The sequence below is a fragment of the Dermacentor andersoni genome, chromosome 7 (genome assembly GCF_023375885.2).
Source record: "Dermacentor andersoni chromosome 7, qqDerAnde1_hic_scaffold, whole genome shotgun sequence".
In the NCBI taxonomy this organism is placed as follows: Eukaryota; Metazoa; Arthropoda; class Arachnida; order Ixodida; family Ixodidae; genus Dermacentor; species Dermacentor andersoni.
The window spans coordinates 6,901,200-6,917,744 of NC_092820.1; positions in this window are offsets into that span (position 1 = coordinate 6,901,200).

Genomic DNA, 16,545 nt, shown 5'->3' on the forward strand with positions numbered 1-16,545 from the left:
GGAGCGAGGCGGGATGCTCACTTGATCTTCGAGCACACGCAAGGCGTGGTGACTACGAGGGCTCTCCGGCGGTATCGCTTTATCTTCCGACAGCGTTATTGACTGTGACTTCAGGTCGATGATTGCGCCGTGTTGGTTCAGGAAGTCCATACCGAGAATGACGTCTCGTGAACACTGTTGGAGGATAACGAAAGTGGCAGGGTAAGTCCGGTCATGAATGGTTATTCTTGCCGTGCAGATTCCAGTCGGCGTGATGAGGTGTCCTCCTGCGGTGCGAATTTGAGGGCCTTCCCATGCAGTCTTAACCTTCTTCAACTGGGCGGCGATGTGTCCACTCATGACGGAGTAATCGGCCCCTGTGTCCACTAAGGCGGTAACTGCGTGGCCGTCGAGAAGCACGTCGAGGTCGGTGGTTCTTTGTCTGGCGTTGCAGTTGGGTCTTGGCGTCGGATCACGGCTGCGTCGTGTTGAACTGAAGCTTGAACGTCGCGTCGTCAAGTCGTCTTTCGTCGGTGTAGTCTTGGCTTCCTGACTTCGTCGGGACAGCGGCGTGTCGTCATTAGGTCGTCGAGATGTTTGCTTCGTCGTCTTCGTCGGCGGCGGAGGATCTTCGTCAGTTCGACGAACAGCAACCGCACCTCCATCGGTTGCTGCTTTTAGTTTTCCAGATATGGGCTCGCTGACCGGCCCCGGGCTGGGCCAGTGAATGGTCGGCGCTGCGGCGACAGGTAGCGGCCTGGTGACGGCGAACGAGAAGCTCGTCGAGGGCTCCACTGAGTGGCGGCGAGGTAGTCGGCGATATCGCGAGGTCGTTCGCCAGTCTGTGGCCGCGGCGCGTTAACGGCAAAACCTCGCAGTCCCATCTCCCGGTATGGGCATCGGCGGTACACATGGCCGGCTTCCCCGCAGTGGTAGCAGAGCGGGCGGTGGTCAGGAGCGCGCCAAACGTCTGTCTTCCTCGGGTAGCTGCGCTGGGTGACGGGTGGTCGTGCTGGCGGCGGCGGCGGCGGCGGGCGACGGAATTGCGGCGTGACAGGGCCCTGGCGCGGTCGCGGAGGGGGACCTTGTCGGCGTGCGACGGCGGCGTAGGTCATCGCTTGCGGCTCAGGCTGCGGCGATTCAGGGGCTACTCCAAGTTGTTGTTGGAGTTCCTCACGCACGGCGTCGGCAATCGAAGCCACTTGAGGCTGTGATGATGGGAACAGCTTTTGTAGCTCCTCCCGCACGACAGCTCGGATAGTCTCGCGTAGGTCGTCGGTGGCCAGTGACTGAACTCCGGCGTAGTTTGTCGCGTTCGTGCGGCGGTCGAATTGCCGGTTTCGCATCTCGAGTGTCTTCTCGATGCTGGTGGCCTCGCGAAGAAACTCGTCGACGGTCTTCGGTGGGCTTCGTACCATCCCGGCAAAAAGTTCCTCCTTCACACCACGCATGAGTAGGCGGACTTTCTTTTCCTCGGACATTTCCGGGTCGGCGTGGCGGAATAGGCGGCTCATTTCTTCTGTAAAAATTGCGGTGGTCTCATTTGGTAGTTGCACCCGGGTTTCTAATAGCGCTTGGGCTCGTTCTCGGCGTACGACGCTTGCGAACGTCTGCAGGAAGCCGCTTCGGAAAAGTTCCCAGGTCGTTAAGGTGGCTTCTCGGTTCTCGAACCACGTCCTGGCCGCGTCTTCCAAAGCGAAGAAGACATATCGCAGTTTGTCGTCGCTGTTCCAGTTGTTAAAGGTAGCGACTCTCTCGTACGTCTCAAGCCAGCTTTCCGGGTCCTCGAAAGTTGAACCGCGGAACGTCGGAGGCTCCCTGGGCTGCTGCAGCACGACGGGTGACGCTGGGGCTGCCATTGGTGTGGACGTGGTGGCCATCTTCCTAGTCGTCTCAGGCAAAAGTCCGTGCTCCGGGGGCAGTCCTTGCAGCCTGCGGCTACCTCGCTGGTTCTTGGCGACGTTGGTGTCTTCCGAGTGAGGGCTTGGGTCACGGCTTTGTGGGGGCGTCCGGTACATGAACGCAGAGCACCTCCACCAGATGTCACGTGGTCGTGACGTCAAAGAACACAGTAGCAAAACTGTGAAAGGCAAAAACTAGCTTTTATTGGGCGAACCTGCGCCCACAAAACAGGCTACACTTAAAGCACAACGAGAGCGGCGAACACAGTCGGCGATCGTCGTAAATCTGATCTGCGGGCCAAGCGCGTCGGCTTTTATAGAGCAGTCATCGAATGTTCCAGACTAATCGCTGGGACCCGCGTGCCTTCCACATAGTTCTACACCATTCGCGTCAGGCGATGAACTCAGATAACACAAGGCTCGGCGACAACAGACCGCGGATAGAAGCATCAATCACTTCCCAGAAACTTCGGATACATGCATGCGCGTCCCGCGCTGTGCGATAACATTTGTTAGGCGGCAAAACGTGTCGCCCGATAAAGACAAGTACACGTGTCAATATTGTCAGCAAGAACTCGGCCTTGCAGTTACACATGTTGCGCTTGCCAACCATTTTCCATATGGTCACGTACTTTATTCTTATCATTTCTTGACGACAGTCAATCGGTATTTTGAACGTGTTTACCCCTGTGAACTGGGATCTAGTATGAAAAAGAAAGGCTTGTTCTCAGCGTTGCATTTAAACATTCACTCAAAGAGGCATAAACACGAGCAACTAGATCAGCTGATACATAATCTCCCGGTATCTTTTGATTGTTTTATGTTTCCTGAAACATCGTACGCACAAGAAAATGCTCTCATTTCGATGGAATGATTCTCGCGCTTTTTCTTGAACAGAGGGACCCGGGGGGGGCCTGGCAGTCTATATTAAATCTTGTTACGCATTCGAGCTTGTTCATAAATTTTGAGTTATAAAATGACTATGAAATTTTCACATTACGTCATCACCATCAAATGTTATCGGTAGTCTATAGGCCCCCGAGCGGGAACAGCTATCAGTTTCTCAATTATGCAAACAAATTTCTAGAATTCTGTTCTATTAACCGTTATATAGTGGTCTTGGGGGGCGGTTTCAATATAAATATAGCTGAAGATAATTACACGTCGCTTAGTCTTGCCAACATAATTGAATCCAATGGTTTTACAAACTTAATAGTGTCTCCCACAAGAATTACTGCTTCCAGCCAGACAACTATAGATTTATACGTCGTGAATGCAGACACTACTGTTGAATGCGCTGGTACATTGTCGTCGGACCTTAGCACCACTGTCCAATTTGTATGTCGGTTGTACAAAAACTTTCAACTTTCACTAGACAAGCCTTTACTACCTATCAATTAATGACACAAATCTTAATAACTTCCGAGAAATGATAAACAGTGCTGACTGGCCCGAAATTTATACTAATAGCAGTGCAGATGAAGCGTACAATATATTTATAAATAAATTTCGTGAAATATATGATGAATGTTTCCCGGGGTCCACAAAGCGCCAATCTAAAAAAAATGAAAAAACCATGGACTCACCGTATCTTTATAAACAGATAAAAAAGGAAGACAAGATGTTTCAAAAATTTTTGTCCAGCCGAGATTTGGCCGACCTGACTGGCTTCAAACAGTTCAGAAATAAATTAAACAGCGAGTTGCGCAAGGCGCGTAAGGAATATTATACGAATATTTTGAAAAAGACGGCCGCTGTGATGCCAAATTAGTTTGGAAAACAATAAAAGCAGTCCTTAACATGCCCAAGCCCTCCAGTTCTATAGGAGGCCTTATAATGAACGGTGTAACCTTAACGGGTACTGAACTAGCGGATAGCTTTAATAAACACTTTATTGGTCTCCCTAAAACAGACTACAACAAAGATGCAGCCTGCCTAATTTCTGTACAGACACCTGACTCCTTTTTTCTCCACCCTACGCACCTATTCGAAGTTTTTGTTACACTAATCGCCTTGAAGAATAGCTCCAGCCTTGACTGCAGAGGGTCAGTCAGTAAAACCAATAAAATTTGTAGCTGACCTTCTTGCACCTCACTAATCGTATATATTTAACCTATCGATATCTTCCTCTGCCTTCCCAGAAAGACTAAAACTAGCCGAAGTGATTGTTATCCATAAATCTGGGACGACACAAGACATGGGCAACTATCGACCAATATCGATTCTGCCAATTTTCTCAAAACCACTAGAAAAAATTTTGCTTAAGCGTTTGGAAATTTACTTTAATGATAATCGCCTTTTCACAGGTTCCCAATGTGGTTTTAGACAAGGCTTATGTACGGAATGGGCGCTATTTAAACAAAAAGAACTAATTCTGCACAACATTGAAAATAAACTTCTAACACTGGGCATTTTTGTCGATTTCAGCAAAGCATTTGACTGTATTATTCATAACATTCTTTTAGATAAACTTCATGCATATGGTATAAGAGGCAATCCGCTTAAGTTGATAAGGTCATGCCTTGAAAAACGGCAGCAATCTGTATGTGTCGATGGTTGTAGCTCCAGTTTTGAATATATAAGATGCGGAGTACCGCAGGGGAGTATCTTAGGTCCGTTCCTCTTTAACGTATATATAAACGATCTCGTCCATATGTCCAAGAAGGCTAAATTTGTAATATATGCCGACGACACTAGTTTATTTTTATGTGGAAACTCATCGAATGAACTCCTATTTGAAGCGAACATCATATTAGAAAGCCTCCATACCTGGTTACATGTAAACAGTTTAAAGATTATTTATAATAAAGCAAAGGCGGTTATTTTTCGTTCGATAAATCGGAAAGTAACCATATCAATCCCACTGCTTATTGGAGACTACACTATTGAAATCGTAATATAAATCTCTTGGTGTTATATTTGACGAACATCTTACATGGGCTGATCACTTCCGTCACCTTTTTTTAAGCTTGTCGAAATCTGTAGGAGCTCTTTCACGAGGTCGCGACTTATTTCCCGTGAGAGTTAAAAATTAATATATCATTCATTATTTCATTCTCAAATAAGCTACTCTCCTCTTGTGTGGGGAACTTCGGGTCCCGTGCATCTAAACTACTTCTGCAAAAGAAAGCTATCCGCATAGTTTATGGCTCAGATTACCTAGCTCATACCAGACCACTGTTTACTAAACATGCAATATCTCCCATTCATCGTCTAGTGTCATTTACCATTCTACGCGCCTTGAATAACTTGAGCTTACCTCGGGCTAAGTTCATAATCCAACTCTCATCGGTGACAGAGACGCACACTCATACAAGCACCAGACGCAAAGATAAATGGCATGTACCCCGACTTCGCAGAACGTATGGCTCCCAAATGTTGCATTTCGCGGTTCCGAACACCCTTAAGACAAGCAAATGGTACACAGACAATATGATTAAACAGAAAAACAATTTTTCAGCAATTTTTTTAGCATGTTGTTGGTTCAAACCCAAATTAGGCTAAAAGTTTTTTTGCCATTGTATAAAAAAATACAGCTATGTATTGTTTGAACTTCATATATTATATCGTAGTGTTGAATTGCTATTATGTTTTAATCCTTCTGTTTCTTCTATACCGCTGTTTTATGCTTTTTTGTTACTTCTCAGTGCATTGTATATTTGAATTTTACTTTGTATTAAATTAAGTTTAATTGTAATTCTGCATTGTGTATGGTTCCTTGATTCATGATGTATGTCAAATGTACTTTTTTTCCCTTCACTGCTGCCATTTTGTAAATGGGCCCCGGACCCCGTCTAGCTGCTCCAAGGCAGCTTTTTGTCCCCGGCCTTTCTCTCTTGGAGAAATAAATGAATCTTGAATCTTGAATTTTGAACGATCATGACGATAAATGGCGTACTGATTCAAATGCAAGCCAACAAACACTGACACCAAGGAACACATGGGGGAAATTACTTGTGCCTAATAAATAAAATAAAGAAACGATAAACAAACGGAAATGAAAGTGGATGAAAGTGAATTTCACCGCAGTAGCTCAATTGGTAGAGCATCGCACCCGAAATGCGAAGGTTGTGGGATCGTTCCCCACCTACGTTAAGTTGTTTTTTCACCCATTTTCATTTCCATTATTTTATCGTTTCTTTATTTCAGTTTTATGCACAATTTTCCCTATGTTGTTCTTCGTGTCAGTGTTTGTTGGCTTCTTATGATATGAGTAATAAACATCGGGCCCCTCGGTTAACCCCCTTTCTTCTCGTTAGTATTGATTAGAAGTATGACATAACTCGGAGTCCCACACCTCTGCGTGTACCCTGGTCTCGGTTATCAAGTAGAACATCAGACTTGCTATCTTCAAGATATGATTCAAGGAGGGCACGTTTTGGCAACAGACTGTGGGTGTTAGTAAATGATACTGAAAGTGAAGGTGCACGTGGCCGCTGGACTTTGGCACTGCGCACATCGGCAACTAGCGATCGCGGTGCGCTGCGAGCGCGCGACCGGTTCAGATGTGTACCAGCTCCGTCGTTTTTCGCACGGCGCTGCTAGCCAGCTCCTCGGAGCCCCTGGAAAACCTTACCGTCATGTGGTCCGGCTCATCTGGACCCCACATTTCGGCAAGTGGACCCATTTTACGGCTTTCACGGGCGTTTTACATCGGCGGGGGCCCCGCTACGCTATGGCACCTCCTGGCAAAACGGGCAATCGGCCCCGAACTACTCCCGCACCTGAGGTGGGCACTTACACCGGTTACCACCCTCACGGCATCCTGTGGACAACCATCCAAACCTGGGACAGCAGACCGGAGCTGCCCCAAACCTGTAACGCTTGCTGCCGCGGAGGCAAGACGAGAGCGGGAGAACGACGCAGCATTGGCAGCTGCGGACGCGCAGCTCGCACCCGTTCCACAACGCTCCCGCCGCCTGCGACGCGCTCCACGGCCCCGCAGCAGGGGAAGAAGGAACCCATGTGGCAAGCTCTGCCGAAGCCGACGGATTTCGTCGTCGTTCTGAAACCGCGGACTCAATTGTCCCTCGCCACCATTTTTCCCGAGAATGGAGCCGGCAGCGCGCTCATCGCCCACCTTGGAGCAAACGCGACACCGGCCGGTCACAGTAGTGATGGTGCGGGACAAAAACCTCATCACGGCCTAAACCCTAAACCCGCTTATTGCGGACAAACTCATTGGTGAACTCACAGTTTCCTCTTCTGCCGGTCCGGCGCCCCTTTTCGGTTACCTACGTGCAGATACCCAGAACTTTGCTACGGATTGGTGACACTGCGTAGTACCGACATGGAAGCCGAACTTAAACAATGCCTCTACTGGCCGGAGGGCAGGATGCTCCACATCCGGCGATTAGGCGCCTCCAACAAGGTGAGGCTCACCTTTTTCGGCAAGGTGAAGCCCAGGTACGTACCTACGATGCCCCGCTAATTCCAATACAGCCGTACAAGAAGACCGTACCAGCATGTAGCCAGTGCGGATCTGTTGGGCACTGTCCCAACGCCTGCCGTGGCCCTAAACCGGACATCTGCGGCACCTGTGCACTATTTTTAGTGCACTATTTGCGCCTGACCCCCCGTCACCGGGGACCGGAGCTGTAAGCAGCGCTACAGGGCGGCGGCACCCAAATCGCCCACCCCTCCACTGCAGAGCCAACCCAGCTTTACGAAACGCAAATACCGGCGACGACGGAAGCGGAGGCAATCCGAGCTTCACGGCAGGGGACTCCTTCTGACAACAAATCTCCTCCACCCCCGCATCGTAGAGAGGGGGCCCCCGCGCCTTCCAACCGAGGCCCGACTCCACCGGGACCTCCCGCCGAGAGGTCTCCATCGAGGCAGGGCCCAGCTGCCTCCCCCACATCGCACCCGCCGCCACCCGGACTCCAGTCTGCTCCTCAAGGGGAACTCAAATGGGCGGACCGCATACGACCAGCACCCCAAGTGAGCGGCATGGGTACGGCAGCCTCTCCACCATGAGTCCCACCCCCGAACCCACCCAAACCGCCCACACCTCCCACTCCCTCGCTGGAACAAACCGAATTTGAACAAATTAAGACCCAAGTGGCCTCGCTAATACAGGCAATGGAGGCGCTCGTGACCCGCCCGCCCCCGCTCCCTACCTCGACACCTTCCGGGCCACCAGCGGAAGTGATGGACAGGGCCCCCTCTGAACAAAGGGACTTCGCGGCACCGCTCGCTCCGATTGAAGCGCGTCTCAGCAACCTGGAAGCCCGAAAGTCCTCTATAGCAACTGCAATCGAGGATAGACTGGCTACTGTGGTTCAAACCATATTCGACCGCATCCCGGGCATGATAGTGGCCCAGCTGCCCCAAATTCTTTCCAGCACCCATCGACCAACCACCAAGCTTAAACCGGTGAATAAATCTCGAATGCAACGGCCGCTACCTCCAATGGCCGAGTCTGATCGGTGGCCCGTCAGTTTGACTGGAACCTCGAATAATTGCCCCAGAACGAGCAGCGGAGCGCCTACGGACCTCTCTCCCCTAATGGAGGCCACCCAAAATTCTAATCCCCAAGATGGCGGGTCGAGGCCCTAAATCCTGCCGCACCCGCGCTAATTCGGACCCTCTCACAGTCCTTCCCTGGAAATGCCGAGGATTTCAAGCCCGTACTAAGCGGGCTGTTCTCCGGCAACGCCTAGAAACCTATCCCGTTTTGCCCGTGGTAGTTGCTCTCCAGGAGCCAGGCGCACGCCACCCTTACAAATTATATCTTGTATAAAAGGGACACACAAACCGCAGTATGCGTACACCGAAATTACACCGTCAACTTGGGGGATCTAGAATACGACCCGCCTTACTTGTATGCTATGGTGACCCTCCTCTCACTTAGGAAGCAGGACCCATCCATACACAGTGTTAACATATTTACAGTTCACCCAAACTGCCCAACGTAACTTACTCCGACATCTTTAGCAAAGCTCGCGCAGAGGCAGGCAAGGAACCACTGGTCATAGTAGGCGACTTTATTGCACCCAGCACCCATTAGGGTTAGCATCGGAAGGAACAACGCGGTAGAAAATTCGCGGAACTCGTCTCTACCGTGGGCTTTACCCTCCTCACGGACTCTACACACGCAACACGCATTGGCAACTTTGGGACTCGCGGTACATGTCCTGACTTCACACTGATCAAAAACATCGGAAACGTAGGTTGGCTTAACACCGAGGAAACCCTCGGCAGTGACCACTGCATTATCCTCACCACAATCCGAACACACCCCCTTACCCGTTCTTACCAACGGGCAGAACTCCCCGACTGGACTAAATTCCCATCGGAGTATATCAATTTTATCCTCATAGCCCACCAGGACTACGTCACCTGGTCTCAGCACCTCGTGTCTTCACTTCGTCAGACCGAGCAGATGGTTCAACTCTCAGAGGCCACACCTGCAGCGGACAACCACCTCCTTTACCTCTGGGAGGCTCGGCACCGCCTAGTCCGCTGATGGTGCCGACAGATACAAAGCTGAAAACTGAAACTACCAATGACAGCCCTCACCCAAGAAGTGGACGAGTACGCGGCCGAGCTCGCCGATTCTAACTGCGTGGAACGCTTCAACGCTGCCGCTACAGAGATGTCAAGTCGTAACCCCTGGCGCATTTTCAGCGTTCTGCTAGACCCTAGCCAAACACGCACCGAAACACAAACAAACTTACAGCGTGCACTACACGCATACGCGGGAGACGCGGAGAAAATGGCTCAAACGCTCAACGATAAATATCTCAGTCGCCAACAGGACCCCCTCGGACCGGCGTACTCCTGTGCAGGCACGGAGAACGCTGACCCGGATTGTTGCTTCAAACTCCACGATCTGAAGGCGGCCCTGCCCAAAATGAAACGAGGAACTGCGCCAGGCAGGGATCGAGTGACGATTACGATTTTAGCCAACCTCCCTTACTCGGCGTGCCTTCAGCTCCTCGACTATTTCAATCAGATCTGGGACGGGCGTGTGCTCCTACCGATTGATTGGAAAAAAGCCTTGGTTACTTTCATACCTAAACCGGGCGAATCCGTTAACATAGAAAATATCAGACCCATTGCTTTAACCTCCTGTGTGGGGAAGCTTATGGATAGCATGGTCCGAGGTACGTTGTCTGAATATCTGGAGGCCCAACACACCCTTGCGGGCACCATGTACGGTTTTCGCCGACATCACTCTGCACAGGATATTCTCCTGCAACTACACCGAGATGTTATCGATCACTTGAACACCCCAGTGATTATAAGGTAGTCCTCGCCTTAGACCTCAAGGGAGCTTTCGATAACGTCACTCATGACATAATTCTTACCCACCTCTCACAGACAAACTGTGGGCATAATGCTTTCAGGTATGTTTGCCAGCTCTTCATGGAACGCTGACATACCTCCGCATTCACGACAAGGAGCATGGCTTGTACCCCCTCGGTACGCGGGGAACACCACAAGGAGCGGTCCTCTCTCCTCTCCTGTTCAACTTTGCCAAGGCTTACCTCCCCCATTGCTCAATGAGTCCCAGGCGTGCAGCACGCTATGTACGCTGACGACATCACGCTATGGGCAACCCAAGGATTTCTTCGCAGCATCGAGACGTGCCTGCGACAAGCAGCAACGGTAGTAGACGACTACGCCCGTCGCTGCGGTCTCGAATGCTCACCTGCCAAATCGGAATGCGTGCATCTTCGCCCCAAACCAAAGGACACTACACAAATCGAACTTTCCCTGCGTACCGGACCTATCCCGGAACGTGATGAAATCAGAGTCATTGGGCTCTTCATCCACAGACACCGCAACATCGACACCACCCTGCCTAAACTGCGCACGATAGGGTCCGCAGGGTTTCGAACAAATGGGGAGGCCTCCAGAGCAGAGATGGTCTGCGCCTTTTGTGACCACCGGATCCTGTATTCGACCCCCTACCTGCGTCTGGGTATATACAACGACAACACACTAGAGTGTATACTCCGCTAAATCTTCAAACGTACCCTTGACCTCCCCTTCGACATCTAACCAACGTCTCGCAGACCTGGGCACGACAAACATACGGAGAACTTAAACAGGCTCATCTCAACAACCAGTGCCTACGTCTTGGTACGTCGAAGGCTGAGAGAGACGTCCTACACCATTTACACATCTTCTATACCTACACGGTAGAAGAGCGGACGACGATCCCCTAGGACTGGTGTGGTGCCCTGATCATGCCGCCTCTGCCCCAAAACATTACTAACGGGACCCACGATGGCAGGCGTATAGCGCCGGCTAACCCTATAGCGCACGCACGGGAGTCTTCTACAGAGACGCATCCGGCCCGCATCGCCGCGGGTGGTACACGGCCCAATGCGTTGGTGGGCTAGTTGGTGCGGATCCATAAATACTTTGTTCAGCGCAAAACAACGGACACAAGAAACAGCGCCTTGTCCTCTCGCTTTTCTTGTGTCCGTTGTTTTGCGCTAAACAAAGTATTTATGGTACACGGGCGTTGTTGTTCACCAAATCATACCATTTCAAGGGCTCAATTTTCGAGCACCCGACCACACACGTGGAGGAAGTTGCCATAGCACACGCCGCAGTGGACCCCACATCTCGGATCATCATTACCGACTCGCGGGATGCGTGCCAAAATCTCATCTGGGGTTGCATCACTGAACGCGCAGCCCACATTCTTAAACGATGCTACTATCTAGATCGCGCGAACTCGCGTACAAACATCTGGACCCCTGACCTTACAGGGCTAGGTGGAAATAAGGCTGCCGATGCCTCAGCCCGCGCACTAAATTATCGACCTCAACCACCATCGCCTGATGTTCCAGCACCCAATCCGGCTACATTCTTCAAAGAAGTCACGGCCCTGTACAAATCACACAGGCTCAGATTTCCACCCCCGGCTTCGGTCCTAAACAAGACGGGCGAGCGCTGGTTCCTCCGTCTCCACACCGACACGGTATGGTGCCCGCCAATACTCAAACACTTTAACCCGGCATTCTCCGGGGCGTGCCCACACTGTGACCATCCGTTCGCGGACCCCATCCACATGGTGCGGGCCTGTCCCTCAAACACGGTGGACCCGCCACACGCCTTCCCATGGCCACTACCCGATAAATCTGGGAGGCTACCCTGCTCGGCTGCTCGACCCTGGAGGATCAACGCGCCCTAGTGGCCCGAGCGCGTGCTTCAGCAGAAGCCACAGGAGTCCCGGAAGAGGGACCCCTCCTAGATTTTGTGAGTGGTTGGCCCTTAAGGCCGTCCCCAACTATCGCCTGTCATTATTCAATAAAGTTTTTTACCACCACCACAGAATCAGAACAACTGTCATAAACATATGCAGATCCCATGCACTGTGGGAATCAATGTTAGGAAGCTTTCCGTGCTGGAGGCTTTGGTTGGCCATAATTAGCGGTGATGTTGACGGCTAAATCTTAATTTCTGCAACGTTTAGGCTAACACAAGAGTAGTGAGTTGATGTTAAACGTTACCTTGTGTACACCACTGCTGTCTGTCTGCGTAGTACACAGAACATGCAGGGAGAGCTGTTTGATTGAAGCGTTGCTGTGCGCCATATTTTATAACCTCTCAGAGGGTTGAGTGTTGTGATTTCCTCACATGGGACATCGCACTGTTGCAGAAGTATTAAAGTTGGATTATGGGGCTGTACGTTCCAAAACCACACTCGGATTATGAGGCAAGCCGTAGTGGTGGACTCCTGATTAATTTTGACACTGTTATGTCCTTTAAGGTGTTCGAAAATCTAAATACACGTGCGTTTTCTATTTCGCCCCCGCCGAAATGCAGCAGCCACGATTGGGATCAAATCCACGATCTCTAGCAATGCCATAACCGCAATCCCACAGCAAGTGCCTGATATAGTCTCGCTGCTGACGAAGTAACAAGTAAAAGAGAAAGAAAAACAACTACATCTTCTGTTCATTAAGCTTGTGCATTACTGTGTGATATTGTTACCTAAGGATGAAAGAAGAGGGAGGAAGAAGATTGCTAGACGCTGGCCGTTCCCTGCTGTTGGTGGTCAGCCATCTTAACTACTCTTACTCATCTTGTATATATATTGTAAATACAGTCCTTCTATACTCCCAGCATCCCCGTAACATATGGACCCCCGGGTGGTCAAGCGCCGTCTCGGCGTTAGGTAGGCGAAGAATTGCGAGCGAAGTATGGCTTCAGCCGCGAAACGTGCATGACGTCAACAGGCTTCGGACATGAGGAGCATCAAACTGCAGCGGCGAAATCTCGTAATTTACGTCGTTAACATGACGTAGGACTTCATACGGCCCTGTGTAGTGAGAGAGAAGCTTCTGGTAGAGGCCAACCAGATGAATTAGTGACCAAAGGAGCACCTAAGCACCTGGCGCGAACTTAACATAGCAATGGCACCAGTCATAACGCTAGTTTTGGATATGCCGCAAGGCTAATAAACGAGATCGGGCGACTTGATATGCCACGTGAGCGCGCTCGATGACAGCACGAGCGTACTCAGCTGAAACACGCGGCGCGGAAGAGAGGATGGTGTCAAACGGCAATGTGGGGTTGCGACCATACAAAAGATAAAAGGTTGAATATCCTGCGGTGTCATGTCGGGACGAGTTGTACGCAAACGTCACGTAGGACAGCGTGGCGTCCCAGTTGCGGTGATCGTTGGAGACGTACACCGACAGCATCTCTGTGATTGTTCGGTTGAGACGTTCCGTAAGACCGTTCGTTTGTGGGTGGTAGGCGGCGGACAGCTTGTGCTCAGTAGCACAAGAGCAGAGGAGGTAGTCGACAACTGGAGACAAGAACGAGCTGCCGCAGTCCGCAAGTAACTTTCGAGGTGCACCGTGGTGGAGAATGACGTCGTGGAGGAGAAAATCGGCGACGTCAGTTGCGCAACTAGTCGGCAACGCCTTTGTTATCGTGTAGTGTGTCGCGTAATCAGTAGCGACGGCGATCCACTTATTTCCTATTGTCGTGGTCGGCAAAGGGCCTACACGAAAGAACGGTTCGCAAGAAACTTCAATTGGATGGAGTCATCCGACAGGTGGCAGGGGAGGTTTCTTCCGGCGCTGACACAATTCGCAAGTTGCGACATAACGACGCACAGAGCGTTAGAGACCCGGCCAGAAGAAACGGCATCGTACGCGGTCGTATGTACGCAAAGCTCCAAGGTGTCCCGCCATCGCTGCATCGTGAAGTTGTTCGAGAACGACGGATCGCAGATGACGAGGGAGGACAACGAGCAACTCAGGGCTGTCAGGGTTGATATTGCAGCGGTAGAGGTTGCTGTCGTGCGGCACGAACGTGCGGCACGTGCCGTCGGTGCCGCCAGATTGCATTCCGTCGATCATGGACTGTAAGAATGGGTCGCGTTGTTTTTCAGTGCGCATGTCAGTCATGTCAGTCAAAGCCATCACGCAGGTTACCGGATCATGCGCAGCAGGATCGGGAGGGTCCACGGGGTGACGAGAAAAGCAGCCGGCGTCCTTGTGCTGACGTCTAGATTTATAGTTGACAATAAATGAAAATTCCTGGAGCCGGAAAGCTCGGCGACTAAGTCATCCTGTCGGGTCCCAGAGGGAAGACAACCAGCAGAGTGCGTGGCGGTCTGTAACCACCGAAAACGCGCGGCTGCACAAATATCGCCGGAACTTGGCGACAGCCCAAACTAATGCCAGAGTCCTTCCATTTTTTTTCTGGTCACGAAACTGCCGCCTCAGTTTCATATAGAGCCAGCGCCCGCCGCTAGAGGCGCAACCGTGCATGAGAGGGCATGCGAACGCCGCTACAGCTGTGGTTGTGTGTGGGGCAGCCTCGGTATTCTAGCTTTCTCAACTTCCTCAACCGTCGCTTTAGTTTCACGTAACTATTTTTAACATTGAATATGTTTAAATTACTGCCTGAGCGCATCTTCTGCCATTATATGAGCGCCCGGGACGAAAAAACAAGCCGCTCATAACATGGAGCTTGCGGCGGTCCCAGACCAAAAAAAAAAATTTTTAATCTGGGATCTTAAGAGCCAGAACCGCGATACGATTATGTCTTCCATGTTTTTCTGGTCACGAAACTCCGCCGTCACGCTATGGGAGAGGTTCATATGCTGCCCAAAGGTGCCGCGACGCGGCGCCACTGTGCCACAGAGGGCATCGTTCGCGTACCGAGGCGCGTGCGCAGTGCGAGGCGAGCTGAGCTGAGAAATATTTACCTCCGTGCAAGCAGTCCGGTCAGGCCACCGTTGGAATATGAACCTGGCAGCGTTTAACGCTAGAACGTTATCTAGTGAGGCGCGTCTAGCAGTGCTATTGGAGGAATTAGAGGGCAGTAAATGGGATATAATAAGGCTCAGTGAAGTTAGGAGGCCAAAAGAAGCACATACAGTGCTAAAAGCGGGCACTTCCTGTGCTACCGGGGCTTAGCGGAGAGACGAGAACTAGGAGTCGGATTCCTGATTAATAAGAATATAGCTGGTAACATACAGGAATTCTATACCATTAGCGAGAGGGTGGCAGGTCTTGTTGTGAAACTTTATAAGAGGTACAAAATGAAGGTTGTACAGGTCTACGCCCCTACATCCAGTCATGATGACCAGGAAGTCGAAAGCTTCAATGAAGACGTGGAATCGGCGATGGGTAAAGTCAAAACAAAATACAGTATACTGATGGGCGACTTCAATGCCAAGGTAGGCAAGAAGCAGGCTGGAGACAAGGCAGTGTGGGAATATGGCATAGGCACTAGGAATAGCAGGGGAGAGTTATTAGTAGAGTTTGCGGAACAGAATAATATGCGGATAATGAATACCTTCTTTCGCAAGCGGGATAGCCGAAAGTGGATGTGGAGGAGCCCGAACGGCGAGGCTAGAAATGAAATAGACTTCATACTCTGCGCTAACCCTGGCATCATACAAGATGTGGACGTGCTCAGCAAGGTGCGCTGCAGTGACCATAGGATGGTAAGAACTCGAATTAGCCTAGACCTGAGGAGGGAATGGAAGAAACTGATACATAAGAAGCCGATAAATGAGTTAGTGGTAAGAGGGAAAATAGAGGAATTCCAGATCAAGCTACAGAACAGGTATTCGGCTTTAACTCAGAAAGAAGACCTTAGTGTTGAAGCAATGAACGACAGTCTTGCGGGCATCATTAAGGAGTGTGCAATAGAAGTCGGTGGTAACTTCGTTAGACAGCATACCAGTAAGCTATCACAGGAGACGAAAGATCTGATCAAAAAACGCCAATGTATGAAAGCCCCTAACCCTACAGCTAGAATAGAACTGGCAGAACTTTCGAAGTTAATCAACAAGCGTAAGACAGCTGACAAGCAAGTATAATATGGATAGAATTGAACATGCACTCAGGAACGGAGGAAGCCTAAAAGCAGTGAAGAAGAAACTAGGAATTGGCAAGAATCATATGTATGCGTTAAGAGACAAAGCCGGTAATATCATTACTAATATGGTGAGATAGTTCAAGTGGCTGAGGAGTTCTATAGAGATTTATACAGTACCAGTGGCACCCACGACGATAATGGAAGAGAGAATAGTCTAGAGGAATTCGAAATCCCACAAGTAACGCCGGAAAAAGTAAAGAAAGCCTTAGGAGCTATGCAAAGGGGGAAGGCAGCTGGGGAGGATCAGGTAACAGCAGGTTTGTTGAAGGATGGTGGGCAGATTGTTCTAGAG